Source organism: Meriones unguiculatus, chromosome 18 (genome assembly GCF_030254825.1).
Source record: "Meriones unguiculatus strain TT.TT164.6M chromosome 18, Bangor_MerUng_6.1, whole genome shotgun sequence".
Taxonomy (NCBI): Eukaryota; Metazoa; Chordata; class Mammalia; order Rodentia; family Muridae; genus Meriones; species Meriones unguiculatus.
This window is the reverse complement of record NC_083365.1, coordinates 27,662,521-27,684,276: the sequence shown is the minus strand read 5'-3', so window position 1 is coordinate 27,684,276 and position 21,756 is coordinate 27,662,521.

Below are 21,756 nucleotides of genomic sequence, written 5' to 3'. Positions count from 1 at the left end.
TTTACAAATGTTTGTGCTGACTACTTTTATGGCAAGTTGATACAAGCTGGAGTTATCTGAAGAGAGGGAACCTCAACAGAGAAAATGCCACTACAAGTTTCAGTTGTAGGGCATTTTCTTAATTAGTGGTTGAATGGTACCATCCATGGGATGGCAGTCATTGGTTTTGTAAGAAAGCAGGCTGAGAAAGCTACGACGAACAAGCCAGTAAAACAGCACCTCACCATGGCCTCTGCATTAGCTCCTGCCTCCAGATCCTTGCCCTGCTTGAGTTCCTGTCTTGGCTTCCTTCAGTGATGGACAGTGATTTGGCAGTGTAAGGCCAAATAAAACTCTTTCTTCTCCAAGTTGCTTTTGGTCATGGTGCTTCATCACAGCAATAGTAACCCTAAAAGGACCGAAGTTGGTTCCAGGAAGTAGGTTATTGCTGTGACAGGCCTGGATATGCTATTATAGGAACATGGAAGATGTTAGGACCGGAAAGGCAGTTGAACATCTGAAATGGAGCTTACTGGGTCTTCCTGTTAGGAGCATGGAAGACAATGATGCTGAGAACAATACAGATGATGGTGGCCCAGCCCAAGAGGTTTCAGAAGGGGAAAATATTAGTAAATTGCCTAGAGACCATTCTTGTGACATTTTGTAGAAGAATGTGGCTGCTTTCTGCCCATGTCCAAAAAGTCTTCCCAAGGCTAAACTGAAGAGTTTTGGACGAGTGACATTAACAGGAGATTTCAAGACAGCCTAGCACTGCCTGTGTGGCACGGTTATTAGTAGTCACTCTTATGCAGATCAATAATGAAAAGGAACAAGCTGGACAAAGAGAAATACAAAATGTACAGTTTGAGGAGAAAAGGAAGTGTAATGGAGCTAAGTCCAGTGTTCAAGGTGATAAAAAGTTTCAAGAAAAGCCTGTTGCTACGAGGAATAATGGGAGTGGTGACTTCAAGGCAAGATCCTACCCATCTAAACTTGCACCTTGTGAAAGGAAATAAAGGAAAGCTTAAGCAGTGAAAGAACCCATCAAGCACAGAAAGCTCATGCAAATGTAGTTGAAGGAGGTGGCCAAGTTCCATCCCCATCAGGCAGGCAGCAGAACTTATTAACTTCAGCAATGTGGCTGTGGCTTTAGAGTCAAGTATATAAGACAGGAGTTGTGGAATTTTCTTCTGGGGCTCAGAAAAGCCACAGAGGCCAAACGTATATCAAGGATGTTTCTGCATGGATACCCAGAGGGGCCACTGTGTGAATCTGCGAAGGTGAAACCTGAATTATGTCGGAAACCCCAAGATGTTGAAGATGTCAGAGTTGTGGGACACCTGTTAAGAAGAACTGCAGGCCAGGTGTGGAACCAGCCTGAGAGAGAAAGAAGTGTGCTGCAGTCAGTCAACAAAGTGAAAGGAGCTGAAGATTTAAAAGAGTGCTCTGACATCAGGCATAGAGATGCAGGATTTAAAGAGTTTGCCCAGCTGACTTTTGGTCTTGCTTTGGTTCAGTATTTCCTCACTCTGCTCCTTTTCCCTCTTTTTGAAATAGTAATGCATGTTCTGTGCCATCGCATGTTGGAAGTATGTGATCTCCTTCTATATTTTTATTTTAAAGAGGGTTACAGTTAAGGATTGCTTTGAGTCTCAGAAGAGACTTTGCACTTTTAAACAGTGTTGAGATTGATAGACTAAGGGGACTTTTGAAGTTGAACTGAATTCATTTTTGCATTGTGATAGGGTTACAAGCCCATGAGGGTCAAGGAGTGTAGATTCACATATTTGAATGCTTAGTCATCAGGAAGTGGCACCATTTGAAAGGATTAAAAGGATTAAGAGGGATGGCCTTGTTGGAGGAAGAAGTGTGTCACTAGGAGTGGCTTTTGAGGTTTTAAAACCCTATGCCAAACCCAGAGTATCTTTCTCTGCCTATGGATAAGGCTATAGTTCTCAGCTACTGCTCCGGCATGTGCCTACATGCTACCATGCTTCCTGCTATGATGATAATGGACTGAAGTGCTGAAACTGTGAGCAAGCCCCCAATTAAATTCTTTCTCTTATAACAGTTGCCTTAGTCATGTTATCTCTACACAGCAAAAGAACAGTGACTTAAGACAATGCGTGTGTGTATATTGATATATGCATATAACAATAGTAATTGAAGAAAAAGAGGTCATGAAGTTTAGAGGTAGTGGGGGTGACATGGGACAAATTGGAGCAGGAAAAAGGAAGAGTGGAGATGATGTAAATATAATACTGAGTCATGAAATTCTCAAAAAAAATTTTTTTTAATTGGCAAAAGGTAGAGGGATGTGACCAGAATGTATTATACACATACATGAAAGTTTCAAAGAATAAATTAATTTTTCAAAAGTTAAGGTGAGGTGGCTGAATGGACTCAGCATTAAAGACAAGCTCCTGCAGAAAGCCATACATTTTTAATAAGAAATGGTGCATTAAAGAGAAAGCTGAACCTACTCCCTGTCTTCTTGCTCAAGTCATATCTCTAAATGCGGCTAGTTCTGATGAGACCTATAGGCCAGGGTCAGATGGAAGGGGAGGAGGACCTCCCCTATCAGTGGACTTGGGGAGGGGCATGGGAGGAGATGAGGGGCAAGAGGTGGGATTGGGAGGGGTTGAAGGATAGGGCTACAACTGGGATACAAAATGAATATTTTGTAATAAATAAAAATAAAAAACAAATTACGAATTATTAAAATAAATAAATAAATAAAAATAAAATTTACCTTGATCATTTTTCATACTGCTAGATTTGGTTAATATTTTGAAATTTACGTTTGTATTTATAAGATTGTGTCTTTTTATCTTTCCATTTAGGAATGTGCTCATTTTTCCTATTTTCAAATTATTGGTTTATAATATTAAAAAAAAAAACAAGAAAGAAAGAAAGAAAGAAAACGGCCCTCATAGGCCCATGGGAAGTGGCACTGTTACGAGGCCTTGTTGGAATAAATGTGGCTTTGTTGGAGGAACTGTGTCGCTGTGGGTGGGCTTTGAAATCTCAGCTGCTCTAATCAGGCCCAGTGTCTCGCTCTCTTCCTGCTGCCTTGCTGATCTGGGTACAGAACTCTCATCTGCCTCTCCAGAACCATATCTGCCTGCATGCCGCCATGCTTTCTGACATGATGATAATGTACTAAACCTCTGAACTGAATGCCAGCCCCAACTAAACGTTTTCTTATAAGAGTTGCCATGGTCATGCTGTCTCTTCACAGCAACGGAAAGCCTAGCTAAGACATGCTTTGAACTATTTTGGGGGGAGGAATGTAGAAGTATTTGGTACATTGGGCTGGAAAAAAAAAAAAAACATTGAATATTGGAAACAGAGCTTATTGGGATATTGTAGAGGGGACTTTGAAGGTAATAATGCCAAGTTAAATATGGACAGTTGCAGCCTGGCTAATGAAGTTTTTAGAAAAGAATAAAGACTCTACAAGGAACAGGTACGAGACCTATTTATGTAATATTTTGGCTAAGAATTTGTATGTTCTAATAAGACTACGGCTGAAGAGGCAGCTGTGGCTTTTAAAGGGATCAGTACACAGTGAAGAGAAAGCTGCTTCACTGGGACAGCAGGAAAGTATTTCCTTGGTGTCAGCACCCAAAAGAAGATGCAACTCCGATCTAACAGAGACTGGCTATGTCCCAACCTGGTAATGGAACTCTGTAAGGTACACATCACTCATGTGGAACTGGTTTTGACAGCATGATATACTGAGGGGTCATGCAGAACAGGTGATACTGGTACCATGCCGCAGGTTCGGGGTCCCTCTGCAGAGGCCTCTGAGAGGACAGTTAGTGGTCAGTGAAGGTAAAGTTTCAGCTGCAGTGCAGATTCCAGGACTCTGTAGTTGACAGGATCGTGGCATGTCTACCAACAGAGGTAAAGGTGTATGGCAGAGATAGTCTAAACCCAAAGAGAAAAGCTGTGTGTGTGTGTGTGTGTCAGATGGCATGGAAGGGTGGGCTACTCAAACCCTTTGGAACCCAGAAGATTATATTGTGAGCTCCAGATGCTGAACATGTGTTGCTTTGATGTGTTTGTTTACTTGCTATGCTAGGCTTTTTAAGTTAAAGTGCTTGTTCTGTGTAATTATATGTTGAAAGCATAGAACTTGTTTTTTGTTTGTTTTTTTTTAATAGGGGATTATCATTAAAAGAGTTTGGACTTTTAAAGTGTTGGAATTATGATCCTGGGGATTTTTAAATTTGAAATGTATTTTATAGTATTTTTTAAAAAAAACCAATGGGGGCTAGAGAGATGGCTCAGCATTCAAGAGTACTGGCTGCTCTCCCAGAGGTCTTGAGTTCAATTCCCAGCTAGCATATGACATCTCACAAACCATGTATAATGGGATCCGGTGCCCTCTTCTGGCTTGAAGGCACTCACGCAGACAGAGTCCTTTACACATAAAATAAATATTTTAAAATCGTTTTAGAATTCTACATAAATATAAAATAAATAAAAAACAAGACTTTGAAGACAATGTGGGAAGGTTGTGACTTAAAAGTGGTGTTATTTGGGCTAGAATGCTAGGTCAGCAGTTAAGATTGTATACAGCTTGTCTTAATTACTTTTCTATTGTTGTGGTAGTACACCATGTCCAAGGCAATGTATGAAAGAAAGTATCTAATGGGGATTACAGTTTCAGAGGGCTGGAGCTCATGATGGTGTAGCAAAGGCATGGTGGCAGGAACAGGTCACATCTTGATCCACAAACAGAAGGCAGAGAAGGGCAGAGAGCTAACTGGAAATGATATGGGCTTTTGAAAACACAAGGCCCCATTGACACATCTACTTGAATAAGGCCAGACTTCCTAATCCTTCCCAGATAGTTCTACCACCCGGGGACCAAATCTTCAAACACATAAGCCTATGGGGTTTATTTTCATTCAAACCTCTTGCAGAAGACCCTAGTTTGATTCCCAGCACCCATGATCCCAGTTCACAAACATCTATAACTCCAGCTTCAGGGAGGCCCAATGTCTCTGGATTCCACAGGCACCTACACTCATATGCACATATGTATACACACACACACACACACACACACACACACACACGAATCTTTTTAAAATGTTGTTTGTGTGTCAAACTGACAAGCAGTGAAGTTGTGATGGTTAGTTTTGTTAATTTGACACAATCTGGAATTACCTAGAAAGAGAATCTCAATGAGGCACTATCAAGAGTGTCATGATTGTCTTAATTAATGAGGGAAGATCCAGTGGGTGATACCACTTCTGGATTTGGGGCCCTAGACAGTGTAGGACCAGAAAATAAAAGCTGAGCACTAAGTATGCATGCATTCATTTCTCCTTAGTCATGACAGTAAATGAGATGTGACCAGTTGCTTCAAGCTCCTGCCACTCTGACTTCCCTGAAGTGATGGACTGTAACCTGGAGTTGTAAACTCAAATAAACCCTTCCCTCCCTAAGTTGGCTTTGGTCAACATATTATCTCAGAAACGCAAATGAAACTAGGACTCTGATCCAAAATGTCTTTAACAGTCCCCACTTGACAATTACACAAGTAGAAGAGGCTAGAGTTTTATCCTCATCCCCAAAACAAAACATGCATGGCACATTCTTTGGGCCTTCCCAAAAGCAGATGCTGAGAGAAACTTAGATGTACAGGAGAGATATTGGAGGGAAGTACTTTAAAGGAGAAAGGGAAGATAGCAGTAGTCAGAGGGAACCTTTAGACCAAGACTCTGTGAAAGGGAAACAGAAACGTAGAAGAATTGCATAAGAACCTCCAATTGTAACACAGCTCTAAGCAAAAATGCACAAGTTTCTGGGGAAGTTCTCCATCCAAGATCACATGATAGAAGAGTCCACATCCCACAGACATGAATGGGTCATTAGCCGCAGCACAGAGTATAAACACAATGACGGACCTAAGAGTTGGCAACATCAGTTGCTTACATCCTTGGAGTTAGGGAATTTTGATGGCCTTGGAGAGTAGTGTCACACAACTGGGGCTTGAATTCTAGCTCTCCCACTTAGTGACAGCTGGCCTTGAACCCACAGAGATCTGCCTGCCTCTGCCTCTGGAATATTGGGATTAAAAGTGTGTGCTACCACCACCCAGCACTTCTGTGACTCTTAAAATTCCTTGTATGAAAGCTGGACATAGTGACACACGCCTTTAAGTACTTAGAAGGCAAAGGCAGGGAGATCACTAAGTTCAAGGCCAGTTAGTCTATGGAATGGGTTCCTGGACATTTAGGGGTATACAGAGAAACCCCGCCTTGAAAAAAAATCCTTATATGTAATATAATCCACCTCAATAAGTTATTAGGAGAATAACATGACCTGTGTTGTAGTCTCAGCATTTTTTGTCTGGTATATCAAACACTGCAATAAATGTTAAATGTTTTTATGATGTTTACTTAAATTGGTGCAAAGTCAGAAGTCTCAGCCTTCATGGAATTTTGACAGATGAGATGCTGAAAGGAAGGAAAAGGCCTCCATCACATGTGTTTTGTGGATATAAACATATTTTTGTTTGGGTCCCATTTTGGAATGTGAGGCTGATTCAGATGGTCCACAGCAGTTAACTATTTGCCACATGTAGGCTCTGAGAGAAGCTCTTTGCCAGCTGCAGATAGTTTAAGTCTGAGGACTCTGGAGAGAGAATAAATGCCAGAGCCCAGAGAGTGTGGAGCTCAGAGAAAGAACAAGGCTGCTCCTGCTTCCCCTTTGCTGCTCCTGATTGCTGTTGTGAGACAAAAAGTTGGAGATCTCCTAAATGAGGATTGGACTGACTCCAAGAACCCAACGACCCTAACCAGCAGGAAGCAGCTAAAAGAACTGCGCTCCCTCACCCATTAACCCTTTCTTTCTCCTACCTGGTGTTGGGGTGTTGGAAGGGATTGAGGTGGGGTAGATAGAAAAGATAAAATAAAAGTTTTTTAGAAGTACACTTACACTTGTGTTGTGCCCTGATCTGTAAACTCTTCTCAGGATCTTTCTCAAATGACCATTTCTTCTGCTTCTTAGACTGTGCTGAACTTCACCTTTGGGGTGCTTAGCAACAAGGAAGAGAGGATCCAGACTCAGGTCCTCATCTCGTGGCTATGCAGCAGACCCTTTACCAACCGAACCACCTCCCCGGATCACTGATAATATTAGTCCCTTGTTTTACAAACTTTCCTGAAAAGTCAAAGAAAGACAAAAAAAAAAAAAAAAAAAAAAAAAAAAAAGCGCTAACGAACGTCGAGGCATCTTCATCATTATGGCCCAAATGGTTAAGACAGTGTTGTTTGCTAGGGATGTCAGTCACCAGCTGCATGAGTTCATGACATTAACTGTCTCTGACCACGCAGCAGAGGTGACAGCTGAGTAGAAGTGGCTACTAACTGCAGATGGTAACTTTACAATGTGGGAAGAAAGTAAATAGAAACACATGAAGAGGCTGTGTGGCCATCTCCCATTCATACAGCCACTGTGTAGGCTCTGGACTCATAGGCACACCGGTATAAAACAGGTAGGGGACATGACTTGGAGATATTTCTAGTAGATATTCTGTAAGAAAGAGTTGTTCTTCTGTATAACCTCAAAACTGAGAATGTTAGCGGCGTTCTTCTCTAGTTTCTTGCAAAATTTAAATTCTGCAACCATCTGCAAAGCTCCATCAAAGGAAGAGGTGGTAAAGAACAAGACACATTCAACCTAACATGAAAGTCATTAATCCTTTTTGCATACCCAGGAAGGACTGTTATTCCCACTTAACACACAAGAAAGCCAAAATTTGAAGAATAAAATTGGACAACTCAACACATTAAGCCTTACTTCAATGCTAGGTCTAACACACAACACTGATTGGTGAAGTTCCAACCATTCCTGTGAGGACACAATAACCTTGATCGCTAAGTCACCTTTTGTTATCCCTGACTGCATAAAATCTCCCTAGGGAACGCTGCCTCCCTCAGGAGTCTCCAATTTCCCATAATGGGCTGGTTACTTTTATGATAGCTCTGACTTTCCTCTTCAAATTGTCCTGAGAGGTGAGACACTTAATTGTGGTTAGATGTCCCAGCCGCTTTAGTTTCTTGTGGTGAAAAAGAGAGAAGGCCTCGTGGAAAGGAATGACAACACCAACAAGTGCGAAAATCCGTTTCAGAATTATAGTTGAGGCTGAGCACTTGCTTTTGCCTGATTCCTGGGAAGAACGAGTTCTAGATTTCACGGTGTGGGTACCTATCTCATGGCACGGAACAAATGTGTGTTTTCCACTGTGAATAGCCAAGAAAATGAGTTATTTATTTTAACTTGTAAAGTAATTAAGTGTATGATTATTTCGTGTCCAAATACACATCTTATTACACCAAGTTCCATTCTTTTGAACATGTTTCTAACATTAAGTGGGGAAGGGAGGAACAAAAAGACACCTATATATAGACGAATGGTCTCTTGTAACGAATAATTTTCAAAAATTTAAACTGAAATGATACATTTTAAGAAAAGACCAAAGGAAATTTTATTTTCTACTTTAAAGCAAAATTAATGCACATATCCATTTTATTTTAAATTAACTAAGAACTATACTAGACTTTACCAGCAGAGGGAAGTAAGGGAACATAAAATAACTTTTGATTTCAGGTAATTTGATGCTTGAGTTGGCAGCAAAGCTTTCAACTGTATGCTTTTTCAAATAGCCAGAAGGGCCATGGAAGCACACTAAATTTAATTAATAATTCTGCTTGTGATGGACAAGCAAAAGATGTGTAGATCAAAAAGATATTGTCTTACATCTGAAATTATAGAAGAGAAGAATGAATAATGGTGGTGACTTTTTGAAATAGGGTTTCACTAATTAGTCCAGAGATTCTGGGTTCATGATCCTCCGGTCTCCTAAGTGCTTTGGGCTACAGGTGTGCTTTACTAGCCTGGCTCCTTAAGTATACTTTTAAGGTCTTGACTTTAAAGTTCTTTAACCAATTGTATCTGTTTTTCTCTAGCAGCAAAACATAATGCAGCCTGTAGTGGATGGGACAGTTTCTCCATGGCTTCAATCTAATGATTCTCAAGAGTTCCCTGAGTTTCTCTTCTGGAATGGACATAGGTACCATTTTTGTACCATGGGTCAAATGACTTAGTACACTCACTGTAAGGAGATAAATGCATATTGTGTGTTATGGGACATTGTTTTCTATTATGAAGACCACCAAACTTATGGGAGGTGAAGAGGGAGGAAAGCACTGGAACTCAGATACTTCCTGAAAGGCTGCTGTGATAGATTTTGGTAGAGTGATGTATAGCTTGACACCCCAGCCATCAGTGAACCCAGATTCTTATTTGACTGTGAATCCTATTAGCAATCCTAGCAGAGTTCTTCTATCGCTTTTGGTTCACTTAAATTGCAGGTGATTGTAACAAAAAATCTGATCACGTTCGAAGAACTATTGCCTATTGAAGAACTCCTTCTGTCAGCCGGCCTGTGGCAAAGTCTTTGAGACATTTCCTGATTGCTGATTGATGTAAGAGGGCCCAGCCCACTGTGCGCAGTTACACCCGTAGGAGTTTGGGCCTGGGTTGTATAGGAAAGCCAGCTGAACATGAGCCAGAAGCAAGTCACTAGGCATCCTTCCTCTGTGGTATTTGCTACAGTTTCTGCCTCCAGGTTCCTGTCTTGAGTTCCCGCTTTGGCTTCCCTGCCTGATGGGCAAGTGGCACTTAAGCCAAATAAACCATTTTCTCTCCCAGTTGCTATTGGTTAGTGTCTTGCCACAGCAACAGAGAGCAAACTAGAACAATAGGCAATAAAATTTATGTGTCTATGCTATTTTAATAGTGGGGGGAAATCTAATTTATGGGTTTTTTTTCTTTTTCCCTGAGAATTAAGGGACTTTCTGTGAAGTGCAGAAAGGAATGATTACATGTGTGTCAGAGATGTGTACTTTCAAAACATTTATTCTCAACTCTTTCTCTTGAAACCCTCTTTTTGCTCAGTGTTAATGTTCACCATTGCACAGATAAGCCCATTCATTATTTATTTCAAGATCTTGTTTCAGATTTTCAGCTTTTTTTCCATTACAATTTTTTCCTTCTCAACTGATTCTTTCTCTAATCCTAAAAAAAGGTACTTGTCTCAGGAAAACACCAAAACAACAAAAAAGAAAGATAAACAAAACCTTTCTTTTAGTTCTTTAACTACCCTTTCTTTCACACCCATGATCTTCCACAAAATCCTTGCAAAATCCATGGTTTTCAGGTCCTCTCTGTCCTTGGGTCACTGTAGACTGGAGCTCATGGTCATCAGCGCATTGAGAATGTCCGTGCTAAGGAGATGGCAAACTGATTGCCAAGCCAGCTGGATGGTTTTCAGCCATTCTCTCACTGTCCTCACTAACTAGATAGTGCCTCTCTCTTGGCTACACTCTAATCATTTCCTGTGTCACTCACGCTTATAACTACTCAGCTTCCCCAGCGTTTTGTCTTCATTCTCCCCTGACTCTGCATGGTCAGCCTGAGTGATGTCACTCACTACTCTGGCTTTACTTTCTTATCTCAGGGCTTCCAGCTCTGTATTGCCCTGGTTCAGATCGTACTGTAATGCTCCAAACCCACCTAGATAAACTGTCTCCATAAACTGTTGTCTTGACTTGCTATTTAGGTTTTCTATGTGCTCCTCAGTCTCTTTGTCAGCACCTTGGTGTCCACACCTCAGCAGCTTGCTTGTTCTTCTTCCAATTTTTTCATCTCAGTTAATGCCATCACCACCCATTCATTCTTGAAAATCAAAATTTTAGTCATCCTAAATGCAATCCATCAATGTCTTTTGAATCTAGTCATGTATTAACATCCCTCGTTGTTCAATTTAAGAACAACTGAGACTTTGGGATTTTTCTTTTTAATCTTAGATTTGGTCTCCCAACTCATCCTCTCTAGCTCCATTCCATTTTTTTTTTTTTAATTTATGCCATTTTCTGGACAGTGGAGGAGACAGCCTCATCTCCAGAGTGCCATCCAGGGCACTTCTATGCAAAGGTTCTTTGCATCTTAATCTTGACCCCAGTTCAGCAGCAGCTTTGCTATTTTCTCTGCCATACTCTATCACATATCCTATACAACACTTTGGCAATCACTACTGAAAAATAAGTGTTAAGAGGAAATGACGTCGCTAACACAGAGTGGGAGGGGGAATAGGAGGAAAAAGCCCGGAACACCCCATGTTTATAGAAAACAACTGGCATTTCCTGGACTTAAGCTGGGGAGAGGTGAAAGGGAAGCTCAGAGGGTAGGATACTCATCATGAGGCTCTGAGGTTGAATCAGCACATCCATACAGAAGCCAGACATGTCTATGAGTTCTTATGAACCCAACATTGGTGGAGTGGAGACAGGAGGATCCAAGGAACTTGCTTGCCAGCCAGCCTAGCCAAAACAGTGAGACTCAAGTTCAACCAGAGACAAAAGACACTGTCTCAAGGAAATAAGGCAGAAAGCAACAGAGAAAGGCAAGCGATTGCCTCTCTGGCCTTCATATATACTGTGTATGCATATCCCACATATGTACACACCACACACACACACACACACACACACACACACACACACACACTTCCCACACAAAGAACAGAATTGCCCCAAAGGTACATATGAAAATGTATATAGCAGTATACATAAATATATATTGCTGGGGCTCATAAAGTGGTCTTTGTTCAGGTTTTTGCATACTAAAATAATACGTTAAAGTTAAATAATTCCATAAAAAGTTCATTTAAAAAAAAGTTTGTCAAGAAGAAAGCCTTAAAAAAAAATTAAAGTAATCTTCCTGTCATTCAAAAACAGAGCCTCGGGCTGAGCAGATTCTTTGGTCTTAAGCAAGCTTTTACAATACGAAGCATCACAAGGTATCCCAGAAGGGTTTCAGAAATTTCCTGAATGCTTCTATCTCTCCCGCAGAAGACATAAACACCAGAAGTGAAATGGAATCCAGGGTTCTTCTAATTGTTTCCTAACCCCATTTGGCTTATTTCTATCATTGAACTTCTGGGGCTGCTCCAATATAAAAGGTTCTTAAGCGCTGAGATGGAGCAGTTGATTCCAAGCCGTGAAACTGACAAGGCAAATAGGCAGCCGAATTGCCACTTACCTAGGGAGGGATAGGAAATGCCTGCCATGCTACTTTTTCCCTCTGAATCTGCAGCCAGGGGCTCAACATTGCCCCCCAGACCTGGCTCACCATCTCTCCCTAGTCTGCAAGAAATACATCTCTGCTAGTCTGAGCCCTGCCATTTCTGAGTTGCCTTGGAGCTATAGGAAAACATCATTAACTCAATCTGTGTTACCCTGAAATGCTCAGAATAAAAATAGCATCTGGGAAGCTACTTCCTTAGGTTCTTGCTCTTTCACATTAAGATTTCATTCTTCCTTGAGCTACTGTTGCTTTCTGGTCATTTCTTCACTACTGCCACTTTTCTAAAATTTAATTTTTTTCAACCAGTTTCATTAACAAGCTCACTGGGGAGAAGCATAAATTCTCTTTCTCTCTGTGTAGAAGAGGGAGTGGGGTGGGTCATGGGGACAAGCAGGTCTACCTAACCGTGGGAGTTCGTTTTCTGGTCACATATTTGTTTATGAAGATGGCATCAAATAAAAGTGAATTTATTGCCAGACCTGATGGCTCACACCTTTAATCCCAGTACTCAGGAGGCAGATGCATGCAGATCTTTTAGAGTCCATCCTGGCTGATTTGGAGTATGCTTGTGTGTAGAATAAATGCTTACACTGAACTAGTCAACCTGTGCCCTCCCTACAGAACTGCTGCTACATGTCTGCTTTTCTCTGCCAGTACAATAGCTTGGGAAATCTGCTTGCTCTTCTGTGCTCAAATGGAAGAACTCTTTTCTAGGTAACACTTTATCCCACTTCATCACGTGAGGAAGACAAACCTAGATAAACCCGGACACACTTCAAAGCAAGCACTACAGAGTCACTAATATCAGTTGATCTACATGGCAAGTGAAAACAAAGACACTGTTTGACCTCCTTTCTTGTTGCTGTGAAAGAATGCAGGACAAGAACAACGTAAGGCAGGAAGGGTGGATTTGGGCTTACAGTATCTGATTATCTGTCCATCTCAGTGAGAATGGTCCAGTGGTTGTGGGGGCTCCGTCAATGGCAGTGGGGGCTTGTGCCCAGCTCATTCACATTTTAATGGATCAGGAAACAGAGACAGGATCTAAAGCAAGGCTAGGGTCAAACCACCAAGGCACATCCCAAGTGGTCTATATCCACCAGGTGGGCCTTATGTCCCAAAAGACACCAAATGATGCATAGTTGGGAACCAAGTATTCAAAGGCATCAGTCTGAGGGAGAACAGTCACTAATCAGTACATGACAGTTTACCTCTGCCCCTTATATCATCTAATAGCCATTTCAAGGTGCCACATTCATTCAGTCCAACTTTCTGAGTCCCCAGAGTCTTACCAGTCTCAACACTGTTCAGAAGTTTAAAATCGCCATATAGACTCAAGGGAAGCCCTTATCTGTAAATTTCTGTAAAATCTGACAACAAATTACATATCTTTTCTTTCTTTTCCTTTTTTTTCCCCCTTTCTTTTCTTTCCAAGACAGGGTTTCTCTGTGTAGCCCTGGCTGTCCTGGAATTCACTCTATAGACCAGGCTGTCCTGGAATTTAGGGATGTTCCTGCCTCTGCCTCCCAAGTGCTAGAATTGAAGGCCTTCACCATCACTCCCCAGCTGCATGCTTTTACCATATGATGGCACTGAGTAAATATTTCCATTCTCAGAGTGGGGAATGGAGTCATAGCAAGGAAAGATCAGACCAACGCAAGGCTGAAACTTAGTACAACAAACATCAAATTGTGTAGCTCCATGGCATCATTTAGGCCAATGGTTCTCAACCTTCCAAATGCTGCAATCTTTTAATACAATTCTTCAGGTCATGGTGACCCCCAACCATAAAGTTATTTTTGTTGCTACTTCCTAATTGTAATTTTGCTACTGTTATGAATCGTTGTAATGTAATGTCTGCATTCTCTGATGGTCTTGGGCAACCCCTATGAAAGCCTTAGGGCTGAGACCCACAGGTTGAGAGCTGCTTGTGTAGGTTTTAAAAGGCTTGGGGAACTGTACTTCTAGGGTCCTGTTGGTTGAAACACATAACATGTTCTACATGCTTACAGCTTTTCTTAGCAGATATGGCGTATCCCTGACATCTTCCTCATTAGGAACTCTCCACTGCTATTTAGCCTTCACCTTCATAGCTTCATGCTCAACTCACTTACCCTTATCCATAGAGGTACCATCCAGGCAATCTAACTTAAGATCATTGCCTTTCTCAGGAACCATGGTACCAGCATTGATCAGAGTCCACACCTGCAAAATCAACACCAGATGGATGATGCCAGGCTCTGCTGCTAGCTTCATCTATACCTCAGCCCCTTTTCACTACTGTCATAGTGGCCTCTGAGTACTTACACAGAACAGAACAAAACAAAACAACTTCCCTGGGTAGCCCTGTTCAAGCATGGCATCCCGAAGGCTCTGTCTTCTTACAAGTGAAGATCCCGTAAATGAACTTGCATTTTTAAGTTCCCTAGGCTTTGCTGAGTGGCATCTTGCCCTTAAAGCACCTTCCCTATAGTCCCATCATGAAGTGCAGACACTCATCTCTCTCACCCCTACTGCTGCTTTGCCCATGCTGCAATGTTCACAGCTTTAAGTGCACTTGGATCCTCACTCTGTTCTATTTTCTCCAGTGTCACTGCAAAGGGGCTAAAAGCAAACCAGTAGCAAACATGCCCAGCTCACAACGTTATGCTACTCTGAAAATTTTCTCCCCCAAACAAAGGGGATGGTTACTTTTAATTCAACCTCACACATTGTCAGGACATGGGCAACATCTTTTGCCAGGATGTAATCCAGTGAAGTTCTTCAGAGTCCCTTTGAATTTCCTGGAGCATAGTCTTTTGCTGAGCCAATGAATTCAAAGCTATTCTCTACTCTCTCTTCTGTCAGATTCGGTGAATCTGGTTTTATGTTGATTCTTTGTACATTTGAAGTTTAGTTTTGTTCAGGGCAATAAGCATGTATCTATTTGGAAACTTTTACATCTTTTACATGCAGTTTGACCAGCTCCATTTGTTAAAAAAAATGTCTTTTTTTTTTCCAGTATATATTTCTTTATCAAAAGTCAAGTGTCCATATGTGTGTAAGTTTATGTCTCGGTTTTCAATTTGATTCCATTGATTGGCATGTCGGCTTTTGTGCTAATTCCATGTTGTTCTTATTACTATAGCTCTGTACTGTAACTTGAAATCAGGGATGGAGATACCTTAGGAATTCTTTCATTTTTCATGTTTTTTTTTTTTTTGTCTTTTTTTTTAAGCTATCTTGAGTATTTGGGGTTTCCGTAGTTAGCTGAAAATTGTTCTTTCAAGATCTTTGAAGAATTGTGTTGGAATTTTGATGGGGATTGCACTGAATCTGTAGATTGCTTTTGGCAGGATGGCCATTTTTTACTATATAAATCGTAACGATCCATGAGCATGGGAAATCATTCCATCTTTGGATATATTTTTAAATTTCTTTCTTCAAAGATTTGAAGATTGTATCATACAAAACTTTCACTTGCTTGATTAGATTCATTCCAAGACATTTTATATCATTTAAGACTATTGTTGTTTCCATGATTTCTTTCTCAGTTCATTTGCCAAATGTATATAGGAGGGATGCTGGTTTTGTGAGTTGATTTTTTTATCCAGCCACTTCACTAAAAATGTTTATCAGCTGTAGAAGTTACCAGGTAGAATTTCTAGAGTCACTTATGTATACTATCATATCATCTGCAAATAAACATACTTTGATTTATTCCTTTCCAATTTGTATCCCCTTGATCTCCCTCAGTTGTCTTATTGCTTTAGTTAAGAGTTCAAGTACTGTGTTGAATAGGTATGGGGAGAGTGGACAACTTTGTCATGTTCCTGATTTTAGTGGAATTGCTATGAGTTTCTCCCCATTTAATTTGATGTTAGCTGTAGGCTTGCTGTAAATTGCCTTTATTTCATTTAGGTATGTCCCTTGTATCCCTAATATCTCCAGGACTTTTATTGTGATGAGATGTTGAATTTTGTTAAAGACCTTTTCTGAATCTTTGAGATGGTCATGTGGTTTTTGTCTTTTAGTTTGTTTATATGGTGGATTACATTTCTTGATTCACATGTGGTAAACCATCTCTCCAAATCTGGGATGAAACCTACTTGATCATAGTGGTTGATATTTTATTCTTGGATTTGTTTTACAAGAATTTTATTGAGTTTTTGCATCTATGTTAATAAGGGAAATTGGTCTGTAATTTTCTTTCTTTTTATGCATTTTTATGTGGTTTGGGTATCAGGCTAACTCTCACCCCGTAAAAAGAATTAGGCAATGTTCCTTCTGTTTCTATTTTGTGGAACAATTGGAGGAGTATTGACATTAACTCTTCTTTGAAAGTCTGGTAAAGAAATAAAACATCTGCACTAAAATCATCTGGCCCCAAGCTTGTTATTGGTTGGGGAACTTTGTTTTTAATTAATTAAAATATTTTAAGTTTTCCATTTATTTATTTAATCACTTTACAGCCTGATCCCAGCCCCCTTCCTCCTCTCCTTACACTTCCACCTTCATGCCTCTTCCCACATTTCCCCCTTCCTTCTTCTGAGAGAAGGGGAGGCTTTTAAGGGGTATTAACCCATTCTGGCACCTCCAGTTGTAGCAAGACTAGGCACAACATCTCCCACTGAGGCCAGACAAGACAGTCAGCTAGGGGAAACGGATCCAAAGGCAGGCAACAGAGTCAGAGAGAGTCCTTACTCCCATTGTTAGGGAACCCAGATGATGACCAAATTGCACATCTGTTACATATGTGTAGGAGGATCTAGGTCCAGCCCATACATGCTCTTTGGTTGGTGATTCAGTCTCTGTGAGCCCCCATGGGCCCAGGTTAATTTATTTTGAAAGTCTTCTTGTGGAGTCCTTGACCCCCTTGACTCCCTCAATCCTTCCTCCCACTCTTCCACAAAATTCCCCAAGCTCGGCTTATTGTTTGCTGTGGGTCTCTGCATCTGTTTCCATCAGCTGCTGGATGAAGCCTCTCAGAAGACAGTTATGCTAGGCTCCTGTCTGCAAGCACAGCAGAGTATCATTAATAGTGTCAGGGATTGGCTCTCTCCGATGGTGGAGGTCTCAGTTTGGGCCAGCCATTGGTTTGCCGTTTCCTCAACCTCTGCTCCATCTTTATCCCTACATTTCTTGTAGGCAAGACAAATTTTGAGTCAAAGTTTTTATGGGTGGGTTGCTGTCCCCCTCCCTCCACTGGAATTCCCACCTAGCAAGGAGGTGGCACGATCAGGCTCCATATCCTCTGCTGCTAGGAATCTCAGCTAGGGTCATCTTTTTAGACTCCCAGGAGCCTTCCTTGTCCCAGAAATGCCCACCCACCAATTTCCATTCTTTCTCCTAGTCGCAACCTCCACCTCCTTCTTTCTCCACTCTTGATCTTGACTCTGTGGTTGCGAGACTTAATGACTGCTTCTATTTCACCAGAGGTTATAGATCGGTTTAAAGTGCTTATATGATCTTAATTTAACTTTGGTAAATGCTATGTATCAAGAAAAGTATCCATTTTCCAATTTGCTGGAAAATAGAGTTTACAAGTATGTTCTTATGGTTCTCTGGATTTTCTCAGTGTATGTAGTTATGACCCCTTTTTCATTTCTACTTTTGTTAATTTGGATAGTTTTTCTCTGCCTTTTGGTTAAGGGTTTGTCAATCTTATTGATTTTCTCAAAGAACCAACTCACTGTTTCATTGATTCTTTGTATTATTGTTTGTTTGTTTCTATTTTATTGATTTCAGCCCTGAGTTTGATTATTTCTTGTCACTAACTCTTTTTGGGTATGGTTTCTTCTTTTTGTTCTAGAGCTTTCACGTGGTCTATTAAGTTAATAGGATGATCCCTCTCCAATTTTTTATGTAGGCACTTATTACTATGAACTTGCCTCTTAGACCTGTCTTTATTGTGTCCCATAGCTTTATGTTGTGTACTCATTGTCATTCAATTCTAGGAAGTCTTTAATTTCTTAATTTCTGCCTTGACCCACTTTTCATTCAGGAGAGAGTCGTTCAGTTTTCATGAATTTGTAAACCTTCTGTTGTTTTTGTTGTTGTTGTTGATACATAGCTTTAATCTGTAGTGGTCAGATTGGATGCAAGGTGTTATTTCCACTTTCCTGTATCTATTGACACTTGCCTTGTATCAGAGAATGTGGTCAATTTTGGAGAAATTTCTATGAAGCACGGAAAAGAATTTATATTTTTTGTGTTTGGTGAAATGTTTGGCAAACCCTGATAGGTCCTTTTGCTTTATAACACCAGTCAGCTCTAGCATTTCTCTGTTTTGTTAGACCTGTCTGTTGTTGAGAGTGGGGTATTGAAGCCTCCCACTACCAGTGTCTGAGGATCAATATGTGATTTAAGCTGTAATAGCCTTTCTATGCACTTTGGTGCCTTGTGTTTGGTGCATAGATGATAAGAATTGCAATGTACTCTTGGTGGATTTGTCCTCAATGCATATGTCCCATCCTTTCCAATTTCTTCTGATTAATTTTGGTTTGAAGTCTACTTTGTCATATATTAAAAGGCCTATACCAGCTTACTATTTAGGTCCATTTTCTTAGCATGTCCATTTTCCATTCTTTTATCCTGAGGTGATATCTGTCTTTAATGTTAAGGTGTGTTTTATGGTTACAGCAGAGGAATGAATCTTGTTTTCACATCTATTCTGTAAGTCTGTGTCTTTTTATTGGAGATTTGAGACTTTTGATGTTGAGAGATAACAGTGAGTAGTGTTGTTGATTCCTGTTATTTTGTTGTTGGTGGTGGTTGTGATGGTGGAGGTATATGTATATGTGTGTATGTATGTGTGTGTTTCTCCTCTTTTGATTTTTTTTTTTTTTTGGTCTGGGATTATTTATTCCTTGTGTTTTCCTGGGTGTACTAAATCTCTTTGGGTTGAAGTTTTCTCTTTAGGTCATTCTGTAGGCTGAATTTGTGGATAGATACTGCTTAAATTTTGTTTTTATTGTGGAATGTCTTATTTTCTCTGTCTAACTGGGATTGAAAGTTCTGTTGGGTATAGTAGTCTTCTCTGGCACCTGTGGTATCTTAGAGTATGTAGAAAATTGGAAGCAACAGTCTTGACCATAATATCTTTAAGGCATTGTATTTATGCTTTCCTGGGCAACAAGAAAGATAGGGCTTCTTGCTTCATTCATCCAAATACCTGCCTTGTTAACAATTATGTTATAGTCTCCTCTCAGTTCATGCTTTATTTAAGCACCTGCTACATCTTTACCTTTGCCTACACCTCAGAACATCTCCCCATGGCCTGTAAGAATATCCTTCAGAATCCTGTCAGAGTCTCCTCTAAGAATTGTGATGATGCCGTTAGCCAAGATTACTTTCTAGATGGGAAGAGCAATGCACCATGTATGCAAGAACTCTTGTCCTGGGTTATAATTTTGGATATGCAAAACATAAGACTCATAGGACAGACTTGGTCAGAGGTGCTCCCTGGAGAGAGTGGGACAAGGCCATGACAAGCTAGGACTTGAAGGAGGAAGAGGATTGCCTTGTGAATCTAGAAAGACATTAAGTAAAAGAACCAAAAGAAGGAGTGATGGACAGGAGAGACAGCGAGCAATTGCAGGAATAGTGTCCAAAGGGAAGTATGCCTGAAAGACACAGTCTTATGTGTGGTAAGACTATGGAGGTCTTTTAGTGTGAAATGTGACTTTGAGAATTGTCACAGGCAATGCAACCACTGTCAGCCCATGAGAAGGAATAATACCACACAATGTAGTATCATGAGAAAAAAATGTGCAATGGTAAAGTTTGAGGTGTAGAGTCTATTTATATTACCTACTGTCAGGAAAAAAAAAAAACAAATAACAAAAACAAAAAACAATTTCTTTGCAGTTTTAATACTGTGACCACATCATTGTCCACTGATGCCCAATGTTGCATTCTGATAAATTCCTGAAAATACCTCATTGCAGGACAAGTCACATTTCTTCTCTTTTATTATCATTTCTTTCCCCTGGAAAGGTCTTGTGGTTTTACTGTAGCACTTACATAACCTACCAGACTCTCGGTAGCTGGATTTTTCTTGAGCTGTCAGCTTTTCCATTCATATTGGGAATTTTGAGGTACCTGGGCCATTCTTCAGATTCTCTTCATTTATTCTCCTCACAACTTCTAGGGATGATCTTATGCTACGTAAAATGTCTTGGAGGTAGCTTTGATTGTTTCTCCAACACATTTGAGACATCTAGAATATATCACAGCTGAGATGTTTGCTATACGCTGGGGCATTCAGAGCATGTTGACATCCGCAGGTCGCTGCCCACCTAACCATGATGCTCCAGGCAACAGGGTTTGCTGCTCTCTAGATAAATAAAAGACATAAAATTATACCTCAAGATAATGAAGGTGTTTCTCATATCTAAAGTCACACAACAAAGGAATTAATCTGTAAGTTAGTACAATCGACTGTCTTAATTAAATTCATGTTTGTCCCTAAAAGAATTGTTTCTATAAATACTGCCTTAAGGCTATTTTGTACTGTAATATTGCAGTTTACAAGGAAAAGAAAATTATGGTGTTTTAGAAAATATGATTTTAGAAAATTATAGAATTGTGGGAGCTGGGAAGCCCAAAGGCAAAGTGCTGCATCTACTTGCACTCTGAAGAGGGCTTCTGTGTTCTACCTTCCTACTATGGAAGATAAAAGGGCAGGAGAAGGAACACACAAGCAAGCAGAAAGGGATGAACTCACTTTCATAAATTCATTTGTGTGATAAGTAAACCACTCCCAAGATAATGACATTTTCTATTCACAAGGGCTCCTTCATATCTACTCATCTCTTAATATACCCTACCTTCCAACTATTACTGTAACTTTTATTCACCTGATGTAATTGTCATCTTAGAGGCTTATTGCTTCCTTCTGCTAACCTAGGACTAATCCTGAAAGCTTCTAGTTTCTGTACAATCTTATCTAGGCCTAGAATGTTTTTAGCATGTTGATATTTACTGCTGAATAAGTTCACTCTTTCTAGCTCTTTCTGAACTCTGGCTGGCTGGTTCAACTCTGCTGTTCTGGCTCAAACTCCTCTCCAATCTGGCTGATTCAATTTGGCTTCTCTCAACTTCTCACCAAATTGCACTGCTTGGCCTCAAACTAATTCTAGCAATCTATTCTAATCTTCTGGCCCCCTTTCATTCTCTGGCTCATTCTCTTTACCCATGTCTAGCTTGTTCTCTCTCCAACCTGTCTCTGTAAAACTCACCCATTAAAACTTCCTTTGAATTCCACAAACTAAACTGTCAGTTCCACTGCACTGCCTTTCAACTCACTGCCTGAACATGCAGAGATCTGCATGCCTCTGTCTCCTGAGTGCTAGGATTAAAGGTGAGTAGCACCACACCTGGACCTAAACTTTTCTTTACCTGAAATGTCCTCTATACCAGGCTGGCCTTGAACTCACAGATCTGCTTGCCTCTGTCTCCTGGATTAAAGTTGTGTCTGTATTCCAGCCAGATCACATAGACCTAGAAGGTCTTTGGATGTGATCTTTTCCCAGAGCAGCCATGTTCTGAACTAAAATTCCTCTATATCCAACCTTGTTGCACTGCAGGTTAAGTTTCCAACATATGGACTTTGAGGAATACATT